Source organism: Triturus cristatus, chromosome 2_2 (genome assembly GCF_964204655.1).
Source record: "Triturus cristatus chromosome 2_2, aTriCri1.1, whole genome shotgun sequence".
Taxonomy (NCBI): Eukaryota; Metazoa; Chordata; class Amphibia; order Caudata; family Salamandridae; genus Triturus; species Triturus cristatus.
In genome coordinates this window covers 534,940,587-534,958,183 of record NC_140582.1, presented here as the reverse complement: position 1 = coordinate 534,958,183, position 17,597 = coordinate 534,940,587, and the positions used below count along the sequence as shown (strand labels likewise).

Sequence of the window (17,597 nt, the reverse complement as noted above, 5' to 3'; positions counted from 1 at the left end):
GTAGTACCACAATCACGTCGGGAACAGTGGTCAGGCAAGGATTAAGTTGAATCAATCTGTACTTGGTCCCTCCTCCAAAGATTGGATCGGAGATAACTTGTCGCCGGTACTGGCCAATTCAGGTGGCTGGCAAACAGTGTCTCACTAGGATTTCTCCAAAGCTGACAATGCAGCCTTTTAAAAACAAGCAATCACTTCCATGATGGCATCGGAGTTTGGGAAGCAGTAACGTAATTAATGACAGTTTACAGGATCGGTACCTTAATTCAGTTGAAAGCACCAAATGCTGTAAAATTACACCGGTGACCCAGTTCAAGTCTCAGTATCCACTCAATATCCTGAGGTTCCAAGTAAATCACCTAATCGCCCAGTGATTAATCAAAAATAAAAAAGGCATGTAACGTTGTTTAATGTGTCACCGCGCCTAAATAAAAAACAACATGAATGTTACACAGCTGGAGCTCATCTCAGCTCTCCAATACCTTTGGGATGAGTTTGCACTAGAGGGGAGAAAAGCACCAGGCACAAGGAGGAGTAGGTGGGAGAAAAAATAAATAGTACCATACTCATAGGGTGAGCAGCGGAACTGACACAATGGCCTATGATGCCCAATTTAAAAGCTGCAAAGAAGAGTGAAGATGGACCAAACCAATGGTAGGGAAGGGTGGTAGGTAAGGGCGGGCTCCCAACCCTTTACTGTATACAATACCCCTCGCAGCAACAGTGCATGCGCACTATTAGGTGAGACCTGAAAAGGGTCCAAATGCTCCTGCTAGTAAACAAGCTACTGGAAAACAAATTACAACTACAATAAGGATGGTAACATAAAATAAGTTAAAATGATCTGCTAAAATAAAAAGGGATGATATGTGTTGCTAGGCCCCACGAAAAAGAAAAGTAAAACAAAGGTGACATATTAATCTTGGGACACTTAGGGCGTTATTACGAGTTTGGCGGTCCTCCTGCAGCACCGCCACTGCTGCGCTGACAGAAAAACCGCCAAGCCCATGGTTCTTCCACTCACTGAATTCTGAGTTGAATCTAGGGTGGGAAGGCGGTGCTGCGGTGGTCTCACGATGGCAGCTGTGTTAGGCTCATAGGGGAGACTCAACAGCAGACTGCTGCTGTGCCAGCGCCTGCAGCACATTCCTAAACAGTGTGGCATGCACCATGGTGTGCATGCCACTTGGTGCAGGAACAGTGGTGCAATTCCAGGGAGACACAACATTTGGCCAACCGCCCCACATGCACCCCTAGGCCCAAAAGCAGCAGAGGGCCCTGTTAGGGCCATCTTAGTTGCATTTCTGTGAGCCTGTCTTGAAATGGGTGGTGGAAATGCAACTCAGAATAAGCTCTGTGGTGCCACAGCAACACCACCAGCATCTCCCTGCTCCCTACCACTGTGCCACTATCACAGGATCCTGGATCCTGTAGGAGGTGGCAATCCTGTAGCGGTCTGACCGCCACACCTGAAATGCGGCGGGTGGACACGCAGTGGTGGTGGTGGTCGGACAGGTACCACCAGAACGGCAGTCCTAGGACAGCCTTATTCAGAATACGGCTCCTACTAACATACTGTATTACAGCTGGCCTGTGCTGCTCCCACTAGGGACACCAGGCATTGCAATTCTGACAGGTCTGACTTTAACTTTGATAAAATAGGCAAATAGCATTTGTGCATGCATTTGTTTGCATGTCTTAGCACACTAAAGCCAGTTCTGTTTACTTTGCCAATTAGCTGGTGTTAGAAATGGGGTCTCTGGTTGGCAGTGTCGTGCACCCTGTCGAAGTAGGAATCACCACTCTAGTGAGGGTAAGTCAGCTAAACACCCTTTAAACATCCTAAATAAACCTGTGCTCACATCTGGTACCTTGCACAGAGCAGTCAGGCTTAGCTTGAGAGGCAATGTATAAAGTATTTGTGCAACACTTAAAATACAGTAACTCAAAGAAAACACCACAAAAAGACACCCATGTAGGTTTATAAATAAAAGAGAATATGTATCTGACTAAAACAAGAAAGAAATGGCAAAAATCGAATTAGTAGAAGCCGAGATATGAACTTTTAAAGATTAAATGTGACAACAGTGCTTAGAAGTCACTAGCGGTCAAAAGATTACGTGAGGTCGCAAGGGATCGATGCAAATTCATAGTTCATGCCGACAGTGATGGAGGGCAGGCCACTGCAGGACCCAAAGAGGTCCAGCTGAAGAAATGTCTTGGATTGAGCTTTTGTTGATGTTGAGAGCCTACTGCATATTCATTGAGCCGTGCAAAGGTAGTCCCGCGTCATCGTCGAGCTCCGTTGAAATTAATGCAATGTATTTTTGTCAAGCAGCACCAAGCGTCATTGTCGAGCCACGCAGGCTGTGGATCTGATGTAGTTGTGAAGGCTCACCTGGATTTACTGCAGGGACGAAATGGATGGAAGTGATGCTAAATCCCAACTTATCTTACCTTCCTCCTTCACCCAACTTAGTCAAAGCAAAAGAGGGATGGTGGGGAAGGAGGGAAACAAAACAAGGGAAGGAAGATGGGGTAGACGCCCACTGGATCTTCTGTGGGGGTGGTCTTCTAGAACCCTGAAGGAGAAAGTAAAAGGTGAGTATTAAACATGGGTAAAAGGGCTGGCTATATGTTACCCCTCCCCTATTTCTAATGAGATACCTTAAAAGGAATATGCCAAGTATGTGCAAGGAAATGACTCCCATGGACGATAGAACACTCCCACTATGTAAAAGGAAGGACAATGTTCAATATGTAGAAGGACTGTGGAAGTTTGTTATTCAAACAAGGAATGAACAATAATATACAAACCTAGGTTAGAGACACCATAAGAATAGATAGGACCCTTAGTCAAAAATAATAATTTATCCGTTACTCCTGCAATTAGGGAAAAACCTCAAAACTCATTTCCCTAGTCAGGTGGGTGCACGGAAAAAAAAGGCAAAAAGAGCAGCGGTCACAATAAGCAACAGCACACTAGTGGGGTTTGGGGTTTTTGTAATAGTGTGTTTTCTTTCTCCTTTGCAGCCAAAAAGGAGTTTACCAAAAATGAAGTGGAACTCAAGAATCACCCGTCAAAAGCATAGAACCATCAGATAAGTGCTTTTTCTTATTTCCAAAAAGCAGCTCTGAATACAACAAAAAACACAAAGATACTACGATTCTTTATAGCCCTTGCCTTATTTCTTGTCTTTGAGAGACAAGTTACCAGGAAGCGAAGGGTTAAGAAACAGAAGTTCCCTTGATACAAAGTAACCAGACGGGAAGGAGCAGCGTGTCGTCAAGCCCCGGAAGAACACCAGAGGACCTAAGAAGAAGAAGGACACACGAGAAGCCCAGCAACAAGAGCGAGAGACTACAGAAGAAGTTGCAGTCAACAGGATTCAGGTAAGTTGGGAAAAAAACGGTGGGTGGCCTGGAGGGATCTGTGCTGGAGCGCGAAGTGCGTTGCCAGTGCGGACCCCTCCTTTAAATACTAATTAAGCGCCGCCCTCGCACGCTGACAGAGAACAGCGGGCGGGGCTCATTTCTCTGCTCCTTGAACGTGGAAACAGGTGCCGCTGCAACCAGCGCGTCCTGAGAAGTCCAACAGTAGTTGAGCAGCCTCTGCATCGGCATTGAAATGCGATGCAGCGGAATTTCTCACACAGTCAAGGCGAAGCATCGGTTTTTGCAGAAATCAGCTGCAGAACCCACTTCCTGGGCTCAGGACTGGAGGAAGCACCCCAGACAAGGGTAAGATTCACAGATGGCAGAGTATAGCAACACCAGTAGGATTGCAGGAAGTCTTTTATATCTCTGAGACTTCAGAAAACAGGAGGCAAACCAGCAAGCCCTTGGAGTCTCTCTGGATTCAAGTGAGATGGGTCCAGTTGTTGTCCTCCGCAGAGCAGAGGTCACAAGGCAGCAGGGCAGCTCAGCAAAGTAGAGAAGCGGTTCCTCAGAACAGTTAGTCACAGCAAAGTGTGAATCCTTACAGCACAGCAGTCTTTAATCCAGTAGAGTTCTTCCCAAGTCAAGTAGCATACTGATTTGGTAGGACCAGAGCCCCAGAACGTATTCCCAAAAGTGCCTTTGATGTAGGGGGTGATGACTTCAAAGGAACTCTATGAAGTGCACACAAATCTCTTTCAACCCAGTCCTGTCTGACAAACTATCGGTGGGGGGTAATCAGTTCTTTGTGTGGGGACAGGACACAACTTATTCAGATGTATTTGTGAGCTACCTCTCCCTCTTCCTGCCCAGAAAGGCTATCAGATTGCAGATGACTGTAGATGAGCACGCAGTCACACCCAGCCCTTCCTGTGATTGTGGCTGTCTAGAGGGAATGTACAAAATGCAGCTGTCACCCAGCTCAGATGTCTATTAGAGATAGACTGCAGGCACACAGCGCCAAGTTAAGAGCAAATAAATGTCCACTTTCTAAAAGTGGCATTTCTAAAATGGTAATGTAAAACTCAACTTTACCACTAAAGAGGATTTATCACCACCATTACAACGATATGAAACATGAGGTAGCTATTCCTTTCTCATCAGCAATTACAGCTTAAAAAGTGTTTTAAGAAATTCCCAATGCTGGCCTACAAGAGGCGTAGGCCCCACAGCAGTGAAAAATTAATTTAGCTGTTTATCACTACCAGGACATGTAAAACTTAAAAGTACATGTCCTGCCTTTTAGGTACACAGCTCCCTGCCTTTAGGGTCACTTATGGCCTTCCTTAGGTGTGATTTATGTGTAATAAAAGGGGAGTTTAAGGCTTGGTAAGTGGTCTTAAATGCCAAGTCAAAGGTGCAGTACATTGCACACACGGGCCCTGAATTGGCAGGCCTGAGATAGGTTTGAAAGGCTACTTCTGTGGGTGGCACAAACAGCTGCAGGTCCACTAGTAGCATTTAGATTACAGGCCCTAGGTATATGGTATGCCACTTTACAAGGGACTTAAAGGTAAACTAAATATGCCAATTAGATGTGCACCGATGTTACTATGTTTAGGGGAGAAGCACATGCACTTTATCACTGGTTAGAAGTAGTAAAGTGTTCAGAGTACTAAGGCCAACAAAAAGATACAGGAAAAAGTGGAGGGAAGCAAGCAAACAGTTGGGGGAAGACTACTCTAAGAATGACAGGTCTTAATATCTGGTATAAGGTAATGTCCACTATCTGGTCTCTTCTCCTTCTGTTTATCTTTCTTTTGTCCTGCATATTCTCTTATCAATGCACAGTTCTTTAGAACAGTGGGCCATTGATTCAGTCTATGATTTAACTTATTAATGAAAATAGATTAAAGCTATTGCAGAATGAAATGATGTTGACAAGCTTGTCTTTTTAAAGGCCTTAGAAGGCCGAAGAGTGAATCTGTGCTTTGTACTTGTGACATCACCTAGGATGATTGAATGTATAAAAACGCTCTGCAAATTGAAAGGCCTCAAGCGGCTCTCTTGTCAGGAGGAGTAGGCGCATTGAGGACAGGTGTTAAACCTTTTCTTTTAAAGTTTGTCGTGTAGTTCCTATAAATCTATATTGTACTGCACGTTTAGACAAATTAAACTGTGGGATCGGTGTCCAGACTGATTCCAGACACCCCCACCGGATAGGTTCGCCTGTATACCAGCTAACCCACAGTGCCACTATGAATTCCTCTTACCATGGAGCGAATAGTTTCTGGCAACAGTCGAACAAGACAACCCTGCACCCTCAGGGATCGAGGAAACAGTGCAGTACTTTTCGCTCAGTCACTCCTTCTCACTTTATCTCTGAGAGATACACAGAATAAACGATGGGGACGTTTTTAATAAGCATTTATTTAACCAGTGTCATTCTAGTGTAAAATATGTGTGCTGAAACAACCATAAGACAGAAACAGATGGATACTGGTATAAGCACCAACAGAGTAAATATATGGTAGAATTTTACCATATTGCTAGAATAATGGATATATGCTGGCATATAAAATACATGACAGTAATAATGCGTACTAATATGATGCTAACTCTAACTAGATATACCTAAGTGTACCTAGCATGTATGTGGGTGTATAGCCAAGAATCCCCTTAGGATAGAGCCAACCCCTTTACCTGATGTCGGAGACCGAAGGACCCCTTCATGGTTTCAAAATGGACACCCGCGAGGGATGTCCGACCACTGCGTGCTGGAGTGTATGCTTGCAGAAACCTCAGCGTCTTCTGTCAGCGTGTCAGCATGGAAGTCTTTTTCCTCTGCCTACCCCAGCAAAGATATGGTGCTTATATACCCAAAAGGGACCATCAGGGGTTCTACCTTGCTGTGTCATGTCGGCCGAGGATGATGATAGGGATGAACCTTATACACAGTTATGCACAAGATGGTAATCCTGCTGTGATTCTGAGAGTCCTCATGCATAATAAATTAGGCTAGTTTTCGGTGAAAACCGCACAACATTTATGCAGCACCTAGCTAGGTAAAAGGTCAGCACCAAAAACCGTAATGTGGTGCAATGGCAGGGTAAATGTAGGTGAAAGGTTAGGAGACTACCCTGGCCTAAATTGGGGTGTATTGCGATTCATAAGAAGGTGGGATAGCTGGCTTAGATTTTGTTGATCAGAGGGGAACAGATTTACTAATATTTGACGCAAGGCAATGTAGCAAGACAACTTGCTGCACTGCGTTAAATGAGAGGCTATAAATGTGCCATATCTACTAAAATATGCTCTCCCTCTCCACTGGCGCCTTTGTGGTGCACTTGTGGCACTTTGGGATCTGCCTGCACAGCAACACTCCTCCAAGGTTATAACCTCTTTCTGTGCTGCATGCAGCACACATAGTAGGAGGAAAAAAACGAGGAGAAGTAAACATATTTCTCCTTGTTACACCTCCCACGGGAAGGTGCTGCATTTTGATGCTTTCTAAACCTGTGAATGTGCCAAAAACCATAGGTGAATGCATAGGACCACCCACTGTTCACCTATGGAACACCTTCCCAGGGTAGAGTAATGCAAGGAAGAGACTAGCGCTGCCTTGCGTTACTCTAGATTTATGGGAATCGTTTTTTATGTGGGACTGACTATGATTACCTCTTTATTACTATGACATTGTGGAACAGCTCTGATGAAGTCAATTTGGTTCAACAACCTATGACGAAACACATGTTGGCCACAGGATTGGATACTGAATTAACTGGGATGTACACTGTATTCCATGCATGATTAATATCTCCTGTAGAGGCGGAGGATTAAAGCAACAGAGAAACTCAACGAAGAAACAAAAAGTCATTTTCCTACTTACATGGGGATACTGATGGGTTTGCACATAAGATAGCCCATACCGCTGATAACCCTTAACGTATTACTCTAGATTTACTATGGCACGCAGGGCCGTGCAAGGTGTCTCTGCTTGGTATAGTCAATCTCACTTAAGTGCTTGCGTTACCCTTGCGTCATCTTCAGTGAAACAAGGGCACGCAAGCCCTTGATAAAGCTGGCCCAGGGTGTCTGTTTTAGACTGTCATCCAGGGTTCTGCTCTCCAGAGGCAGTGTGTTTGGGGATCTAGAGAAGGTGTTTGTAGGATGAGCACATGGAAAGTCCAATAACCTATTTCTGCTTTTTGTCTCTGAGCTTTAAACTGTTGGATTTACCTACTTTTCCGCAACACCTTGTAACCTAGGAAGTAATGCTAACTCGGTGCAGAGCTCAATAACAGTAAATGAGAGTTTAATACAAGTTTCTACGGTTACATTTACATTTCTCCTAGGATTCCAACTTTCAATGGAAGATAAATGTAGTTCTTTAGGCAAGGATTCCAAAAGAAATCCCAATTAATCATTTGAATTCCTGTCAACATGCTTAGGCTTGTGCACTGTGAAATATTCGAGGTAAATGTATGTGATGCCTACATATGAACTGCACTGCCGTTAAATATGAACAAGATGCAAATGGTGCTGTAATAGTTATACTCACGAATGGCTGACACTTGGATGTAACTAATCTAGGTCTTATGGCCTTAGGAATACCAGTATTAGCTGTAAACCACAGTGTGAGAAATAGGGTTACCCCCATTTAGGTTCCTCTGGAATTTTCACTTTTCAGCTTATCTTTTTTATGGACTCCTGCAGTGAGAGAGTCTCATTACCTGCTTCTCATCGACTGTATGCTCTGTTTTTATTAAGGCTCCCTGTTTTCCATTGTTACTGATTTTTACATATAAATACATATAGGAAACCATTTTTTTTCCGGTCTGTAGTTATTTAAATGTGGATGAAAACGAAAATTGTATTATTTTCTGAGTGATTCTAAATGCTGTCCGTCGTGACTGCTAGCTCAATACCTGTGCGGAGTGACAGGTAAGTGGGTTAAAAAGAACAGAAGTTTAGTAAAAAGGCTAGATATGTGCAATGTTGATATTAAAATTGGCATGTTTTCGTATAAGTGCATTGGTTTATCACTTGTGAGCATTCATCTCATGGAAACCTGTGTGTGCATGAGTGCACATTTATAGTTAAATAAATGTGGAAATATGCTAGTTTCAGCTACATTTAACCACAAAACCCAAAATAAATATGGGTGAATAGAGATGAAATTAGCAACAAATAAATAAGGGTAAAAATACAGATGGAAATGTAAAAAAAAAAAATAACAACCATAAAACCGGGAGCCCTACTTATAATGGACTGGGAGTGTTAACAACAATGTCCACCTTTTAAGATAAGGTCCGCTGCTGCACAGGTTAGATAGCGAATTTCGGCACACAGCACCAAAATTATACATACACAGCACTAACAAATGGGAATCATTCTATGTGGCATATTCATCCTACATTGGGCTTTGTGTTACAAGGAAGTGGAGAATGTGGTCTTTGATCAAGCAGAGTCTTAGTTTGGGGAAGAGACTGGAATCTTTACCAACTGTCTGGACTGTTGGAGATGTCTGAGTACCCAGGGAAGCTTGTTTCAGATACTGCGGCATGTTTACATTTCAATAATTCTTGCTTCCTGGCTTCTTCTATATTTTACGTCCTTTTACATATCTGGAATGTACCCTGAGTGGCTGGTTGGATGAAGTAATAAAACTGTGAGCAGGCAATTATCACTAGCATGATAGCTCTGAGATTTGATCACTTGCTTCTTTACTCTGTATAACATGCAGGGCACACGGTTGAGTGCCGCCAGTACTGACTCTGCCCTTCCTTCTCTTCAGGTTGATAAATGGAGGAGTGTCAGATTGAGTATTTGTAACAAAAATTAGAACATTGGAATGTTGAGAGTTCCATTGAAGGCAGTGGAGTGATTCAGTGCCCATAACGTCTAGTACAGATGTTTGTACTCAAGATTCCACTAATTGTCTTTTGTTTTCTCCCTTTTTGATTTAGAACATTCTAGCCTCAGTGGTTGGAATGTTCTAGTAGCATTATAACCCTTCTGCCTTTGGCTATACCATACCAGTTGTTAAAGGCTTTTAGACTCATTATAGACCCTGGTTTGTAGCTCGGGCCTACAATTCAGGGTCAGGGCCTATAACAACCTTTTTAGGCATTGCTAGCAAGCTATAATGCTAAATTATTTAGTGAGTTACAAAACTCTAAAGTGACTAGTAAAACAACGTTAACTGACTAGTTAATAACGTTTTATCATAACGTCTAAAACCAACAAGTGGAAGCAATTGACCAATTCAATATATAGAGGCCCAGACAGCATGTTGTCTACCTAAAATGAGCCATTCCCCTATTAGTTCTTTTCTAAAACGTGACTGACACTTTATACTGTTGACTTCATTAAAGGAAAAATAAAATGACCTTCAAAAGTCTGGTATTTGGCTGCAGCTGGTCAACGGAAAGTGTCTAGGCCCAAAGCACCCTATCTCCTTTCTGGTTGCTTTGTCACCATCACCACAAAACAAAATGATACAGCAATGTATTTTGTGACTCACTCATTCAAAACAAAAGAGTTTTCTTGTAGCTGATAACGAGGAATTTATTACCTAACTCAACCATGTTTATTCTTTCATCCAGCGAACAATCTGCAAGAGAAACTGTTGTATACGTGTGCATCTGCACATTCAACTTTTGCTTTTTTTCATCCACCCAGAAAAGATTTTTGCTGGTGCGGCAAGCCCCTTCATCACACAGCCACAAAATACGCCTTTGAAAATTTTTCGCACTATCCTGCAACATGTAACCACCAACAAAGCCCCACTCTCATCCTGCTAACATCAATGCAGCCCTGGGGCTCGCCACAAGGCCATACTTTGCAGCCCCTCAGAAAATGTTTGTGAGTATCTATGATCTAAACAGTGAAATGTAGTAAAAACATCCATAAAACCTCGTTGGTGTTTACTACCTTCCTAACGGGTATTCACTGGCACTCCCCAGTGAATATCCAGGTTCCTGCTCTCACCCATAAACTTAGTAGAGTTATAATTTTGCTGATTTTCTTTTTCTACTAGGAGACATTCATCTGAGGGTGTAGAGGTCCATAGATTACCGTTTTCTGAATTAGGATCTTCTATTTCTGCACACAGATGCATTTCTTGCACACTTGAGCTAACCTCGGGTTCACACAACACAGTCCTGCCACACTTCCAATGTCCATGTATCAGGAGCTGCTCCAGTCCACCTTTTTCTTTAAATTCTGTAATCGTATTCATGTTTGCTTGGTTATAAAACCAGGTCTGCAACTCTCAGAATTCAAAGAAAAAACCTGGACAGGAGCAGCTCAACACGCGTGGACCTGGGAAACTTGGACGCTATGGCAACATGTGAATCATGCCCAAAGTTTAAGGCCCTGTGATTGATACACATGTTCCAATGGAACACAGATCTCTGAGTCTGCATTAGACAAAGTCCCACATGGGCACAATAGGTGGAGCAACTAGTTTCTGGCGGCTGGATATGATGACCCATTGAGGGATGGTACGTTTGTGCACTGCCCGACCTTTCTTGGCGCCCACATAACCCACAAAGAGTTGATCGTCCACCCGGAAGTCTTTAGTGCGGTCAAGGTAGAAAGACAGCGCACGTTTTGGGTCCAAACGGTGGAGTCTCCCCTCCTCTTTGGAAGGGTGAGGAGGCGGGAAGAAGTTGGGCAATGTGATGGTCTGACTTATGTGGAAGGAGATAACCACTTTGGGCAGAAAAGAGAGCCTAGTACAGAGGACTACTTTGTCCGGATGGACAGCAAGAAAGGGAGGTCTGGAAGATAAGGCTTGAAGCTCACTCACCCTGCGAGCAGAGGTGATGGCAAGTAAGAAAGGAGTCTTCAAAGTAAGGAGGCGAAGAGGACAATTATTCAGTGGCTCAAATGGAGCACACAAGATAAGTGAGGACAAGATTCAAGTCCCACTGGGACATTACGAAAGGAGAAGGAGGAAACAAGATGAGTAATGCACTTCATAAATCTGTTAACAATAGGGGATTTGAAAAGAGAAGGCTGATCAGGGAGGCAAAGAAAGGCCAAAATGGCCAAAAAATAGCCTTTAAGGTGCCCAGAGCAGAGCCCTGCTGGGCCAAAGAAAGAATAAAGAGGAGGACCTCTGAAAGAGGGGCGGAAAGGGGATCCACAGCCTTTGCCGTGCACCATGCCACAAATGTGTTCCATCCACAGGCATACACTGTTTTAGTGAAGGGACGCCTGGCTGCCACGATGACATTACAGACTTCGGGAGGACGGTCGAAAGCTGTTAACTGTCACAGCTCAATCTCTATGCAAGGAGGTGGAGACTGGACAGTTTCGGGTGGAGGACAGTCCCCTGCTGTTGCGACAGAAGATCCTCCTGAAGAGGCAGTCTGATCGGAGGATCGATGGCCATGCTCAAGAGCTCGGGGTACCAGACTCTTCGTGCCCAGTCCGGAGCCACAAGAATGACTTGGGCCCGGTCTCTCTTGATCTTCTTCAGCACTCTGGGCAGAAGTGGTACAGACGGAAAGGCGTACAGGAGGCCACAACTCCACTCGCGACAAAAAGCGTTGCTGAGCGAGAGCCACACTGAACTGCTGACATTGCGCGTTCTCTTCGGTGGCGAATAGATCTAACCAATGCTCTCCCCACTGCTGAAAGAGACCTTGCACCACCTGCGAGTGAAGACGCCATTCGTGATCCATCATGCCCCGGCGGCTGAGTTAGTCCGCCCTGGCGTTCAGGGAACCTTCTAGGTGTTGAACCACCAGAGATATGCCCTGATGTTCCAGCCATTTCCAAAGGCGAAGAGCCTCTTGACATAGGGTCTATGACCCCACCCTCCCCTGTTTGTTGCAGTACCACATGGCGGTGATGTTGTCTGTGAACACCTGCACTACTCTTCCTTTGACAGAAGGAAGGAATGCCTTCAGTGCAAGACTAATTGCCCAGAGCTCCAGAAGGTTGATGTGTAGCCTGGACTCCTCCGGAGACCAGAGGCCTCTGACCTCGGCCTCTCCCGTATGGTCGCCCCATCCTAGGAGTGACGCATCCGTCACTACTGTGAACTCTAGTTGGGGAATGGAGCGGGATCTGCCGTTGACCCAATCCTGGTTCGTGAGCCACCACTGCAACTGACTTGCAGTCCCTTCTGAGATCTGGACGACATCGGAAAGATTCCCCATGTGCTGCACCCACTGGAAATTCAGGTCTCTCTGCAGAGCCCGCATATGCCTTCTGGCATGATCCACCAGCAGGATGCCATGAGGCCCAGCAGCCTCAGGGTCAATCTCACCGAAATCGGGATAGAGGCTGAAACATCGGTATCATAGCCCTAATATCCTGTACTCGCTGCTCGGGAGGATAGACCAGAAACTGCGCTGTGTCCAGAACCGCTCCTATGAAAAGGAGCTTCTGGGAGGGAATCAAGTGTGACTTCAGCACGTTTACTGTAAACCCCAGTGAATGCAGGAGTCTGGAGGTGGGAGACGACAGCCTGGGGTGAGCCCACCTTCAACAGCCAGTCCTCGAGATAGGGGAAGACTGGAACCCCTGATCCGCGCAGATGAGCTGTGACCAACGCCATCATTTTCGTGAACTCCCGAGGGGCACTGGTAAAGCCAAAGGGGAGCACGGTGAACTGAAAATGCTCATGGCCTACCGTGAACTGTAGGTAACGCCGGTGGGCAGGCAAGACGGGGATGTGAAAGTAAGCGTCCTGCAAGTCCAAAGCTAGCATCCAGTCTCCAGGGTCGGGGGCAGGCAAGACCTGAGCCAAGGTTAACATCTTAACATCTTGAACTTCTCCCTTCGGAGGAAGTGGTTGATGTCCCTGAGGTCTAAGATAGGACGCAGGCCTTTGTCCTTCTTGGGTACCAGGAAGTAGTGGGAGTAGCAACCATGACCTACTTCTGGCACAGGGACATGTTCGATAGCTCCCTTGACCAAGAGAGTCATAACTTCCTGGCGGGGAAGGGCCAAATGATCCTCTGACATGCGATAGAGTGTTGGTGGCATGGAGGGAGGTGTAGTCTCGAAGGGGAGGAAGTAGCCCCTTCGGACTATCTGCAAAACTCACCTGTCCGACGTGATGTTGTGCCAGTAGGGGAAGTGATGGCACATCCTGCCGCCTACTGACAACTGGTGGCCCTGAAAGGTCAGACTAGGAAAGTTTGAAGGCTGCTGCAGGGGGGGCTTTGGTGGACTGGCCCACCCGCAGGCCCTCAGACCCACGACGCTGGGTCCCACGTCCCCAGCCACGCAGAGGCTGGGTAGGTAGCACAGCCCCATGGCTCTGGGTGGAACATGGTGGGGCACCCCTTCCGTAGCCACGAAAAGGGTGAAAGGCAGACTGCATGGGGCGAGAAGTTGCCGCGAGGTCAAATGATCTGGCCGTAGCCCTAGAGTCCATGAAACGCTCAAGCACGTTGTTTACCTTGTCACCAAACAGGAAACTGCCATCAAAGGACATGTCTAAAAGGGTAGATTGGACAACCCCAGAGAAGCCAGACGTTCTCAGCCAGGTGTAGCGCCTCAGGGCTACTGACATGGAAACCGTTCTACCCAGCGAGTCGGCGGAACTTTGCTGCTTCTAGACCCTCAATAACAGCGCGGGTGAGCATAGCCCAGGCCTTCTTCGGGCACTGCGGCAGCACTTGCGCAACTGTATCCCAAAAGACATGTGGTGTTCACCGACCGCAGTCCTAAGCCGGCGGAAGAAAACATCTTCTTCCCAAGATGGTCCAGCTTCTTGGATTCCCTATCTGGGGGAGCAGTAGGGAATGCACCCATTGAGAATGAGGCGTGGACCACCAAGCTCTCAGGGGCAGGGTGTTCGGAGAGGAAAAGTGGAGCACCCGGGGCCAGGCAGTGGCGTCGGGCAATTATCCTATGCACAGGAGCTCCTGTGCTAGGCTTGGACCAACTGCCCAGAAGGATGTCAGTGAGAGCCTCATTAAAAGGCAGCAGGGGCTCCGAAGAGGCTGCTGCAGGCTGAAGCACCTCAGTCAGGAGGTTAGTCTTGACAGCCACCGTAGGAAGCTGAAGGCCCAAGGCCTCAGCCACCCTACGCAACACCACAGCGTAGGAGGCTCCTTCCTCCATGGCCACGGTAGGGGGAGACAGCATACCAAGGTCTGGGGAGGTATCAAGACCACTGGCATCACCCAACTCCTCTCGCCAGTCTGGCTCCTCAAGTTGGTCTGCTAGAGGGTCTATAGACTACTCTTAGTCCTCCTCACCCTCCTCTGGCTGCCACTCAGGGTGGTAGGGAACGCCAGGGATGAACAGCGGTATAAAAGTACCCTCCGATGCCGGTAAACACGTCGGTCCTGCACCGTGTCCACGTCTGGGGTGAGGCGGGGGTTGATGCCAGTTAGGGGCACAACCGGCATCGGGCACGCTGCCACTAGAATCGGTGCCGGGGAAGGTACTGTGAGGTCGACCAGCACCGATCCGTATCCAGGCCTGGATCCTTGGGAACCCTGCAGCTCTGGTGCCACTGGCATCGAAGGTCCAGGGCCCCCAGCAGAGTCCATGGGTCCTGAAGTTGATCTCAAATAGCTGTGATCGAAACGCTGTCGACCCCCTACAACAGGAACTCCTTACATTCTGTAAACTCTTAAGGAGTTCCAATATTTGTTGTCAATGCAATGTTTTACGGTCACCCTCACTTTTCATGTCACGCTTGTTGCCACTTACCTGTGGGAGCATCTGACTATTATTATACATTATTATTTATTTATTTCTTAAAATAAATAGCTGACTTTAATTTGACCTACATGTCCCTGTGCATATTACTTACCGCTCCCTAAGATATTAAATATCTTTTCCAATTCTAGCACAGTGTCCCCTATGAGGTTACCACTTTTCCATGGATCTATTGGCCACACCAGAACCATTGTTTTCCTAAAACATTATACCACCCCAGGTTCACATATCGGGGTACCCTTTTTTTTCCTTACTACAAAGATGCTGTGCAGCGCTTCGTAAAATTGACAAAGCTGGGCAAGGGACGCTACGGCTCCGGGAAAGGAAGGGAAGCGCAGAGCTGTCTCAGAGGGCTCCGAGGAAGGAGTCGGAGTGCAATGACGTTCCGGATCCCGTGTCTGGTCGGCCGACAGACGGGGAGAAGGTGAAGAACGATGATGCTTCTTCACCTTTTTCTTGTGCTTTGACTTTCCAGAGGAGTGCAAAGACTTCGATGATGAGTGGTGATGGCTCCGTGACGAGTCCCGTGACCTTCCCCTCGACAAGGACCTCGAGCGGCGCGAAGTACACTGCCGGGCATCCAAAAGCTTTCGGGACAGCTCCCGCAAAGACTTTGGGTACAGAGCCCAGCAGTCGGAGTGCAATTTTGGGTCGTGGTTGCGCTCCAGGCACCAAAGGCACACGAGGTGTGGATTGATAACCGACATCAACTTGTGACAGGAGTCACAGGGCTTGAAACCGGGCCAGCGGCTGGACATCCCTCATGCAACAAGAGTCGAAGACTCAAAAGACGTCGACAAAAAGTCACAAAAAGTTAGTCAAAAAGCGACTAAGGGGCAAACTCTCTCTGGATCTGCTTTAGCTGGCACGGAAAAAGAAAGAACTGATGTCAGCGCGCAGGGACGGCGTCTAAGTAGACACCGCAACGTCATCCCGGTGACCACGATGACGGGGTACTGCTAAGAAACAATTTCTCCAGATACAGTCTGACACCTGGGGGTAATTCTGAGGTAAGGAATCTATAGCTAATAGTCTCTTTCAGATGCTCTGATACCCTACAACCAAACTTTAAAACACCCTACCTCATGGATCAAAAGCATCCTTCCTTTACCTATAAGCCCTTGCTCATTACCTTTTTAGATGTACATGAATAATGCTACCCAGCAATGCCACATTAAATCTGCTATTCTATCTAGATGCATATCTATTATATGTCTATTGCATATTGCTTCATGAATTACTTGTAAGTGGTTAAGCAGTTAACAGGCATGCACTCCTCCTTGTAGCATGGCACTCCCATGCAGCACTGGAGGCTGCATAATTGTGCCCTGTCTATATGAACATTAGCATGTTATAATTATAAATGTAAAGCAATTCTCACTGAATCTACATACTTGAAGAACAAAAACAATACACCATTAGAAAGAACCATAAGTCCACTGCAAGGCGGTTTGTAGTGCTTTACAAAAAAACCCTCAAGCATATATAAATAATTGCATTATGCAGGGACCAATACAGCCTGATAGGATCGTCAATCTAAAAATGGTTGAATTGAATGTCTTTGTTGCTCTTCAACTTGCCCTGGGGCTCAGTCTGCCTGGAGGCACCTGCACCAGGAATATGCAAATAGTTAAACTGTAGATCTGTAAAACTGAACTCGGGCATGATGTTAATGCTTACACTTGGGATTGGACACCTTGGCTTGCTTTGCTTTTTTGCAGTCTCCTACGCACTGTGCTTCAGTGCTCTCCTGTGAAGCCTCGTGTATATATGAAGAACTAGCTACCATGGAAATGCAATATCTCTGAAACGGCAGCTGGGAATTAAAGCAAACACTAGAAATGAAGTAGGCGGCACATCATTTCCATTGCAAGAGGCTTCGCTGCTGCGTTACGTTGCTGCAGGGTGAGTAGCTACAGCGTCGAGTACAGTTAGCCCATGGGCCAAAACTCCTTCTAGCAAAGTGGAATTTGCATGCAGCGAGGTTTGAGGGCATGCATTTATTCATAATGCACACTATGTGAATAATGGCGTCGAGGCTCCTGCCTCACATCCACCCACTACTGACAGGAACTTTGGAAATTACAATAAAGACTGAATCACAATATTTTCAACCAATTGTAAAACAATGTGGTTTCGTTCAGTGGCGTAGCAAGAGCCTGGGGGTCCTAACGCAAGCTGGAAGGTTGTGCCCCCATCCAATGGGTTGATAGTAAAAAACAAGCATTTGCAATGCAATCTGTCTCGCTTTTGTGAAAGTTAGAGCTATTGACATTTAAAATGACAATGTTTTTTACTTTTCTTTTTTTTTATTTGCAGTGGAGTGATTATATTTGCATAGCGCTATTGCCATTCGTATGATCTCACAACGCTGGAGAATGAGAAAATAGGAATTAGGTGATGAGGGAGGGGAGACAATAGTAATATGCGGCCTGAAAAAAGAAAAGTAACAACATCCTGGAGAAAGCAAACACTCATAGGGAATGCAAGATTAAGTAAAGAATTTTTAATGGAAGCAG

The 17,597-nt window shown here is 46.0% G+C and overlaps 1 long non-coding RNA gene across 4 annotated transcripts in view; it reads right to left on the bottom strand.

Moving 5' to 3' along the window:
- Positions 1-1,976: 1,976 nt before the first annotated feature.
- LOC146862465 (uncharacterized) overlaps positions 1,977-17,597 on the bottom strand; it is a 306,932-nt gene continuing 291,311 nt past the window's right edge. For all 4 annotated transcript variants that reach the window (XR_014978457.1, XR_014978458.1, XR_014978461.1 and 1 more), the window contains one exon: positions 1,977-2,582. This is a non-coding gene — a long non-coding RNA (uncharacterized LOC146862465). The remainder of the gene's footprint in view (positions 2,583-17,597) is intronic.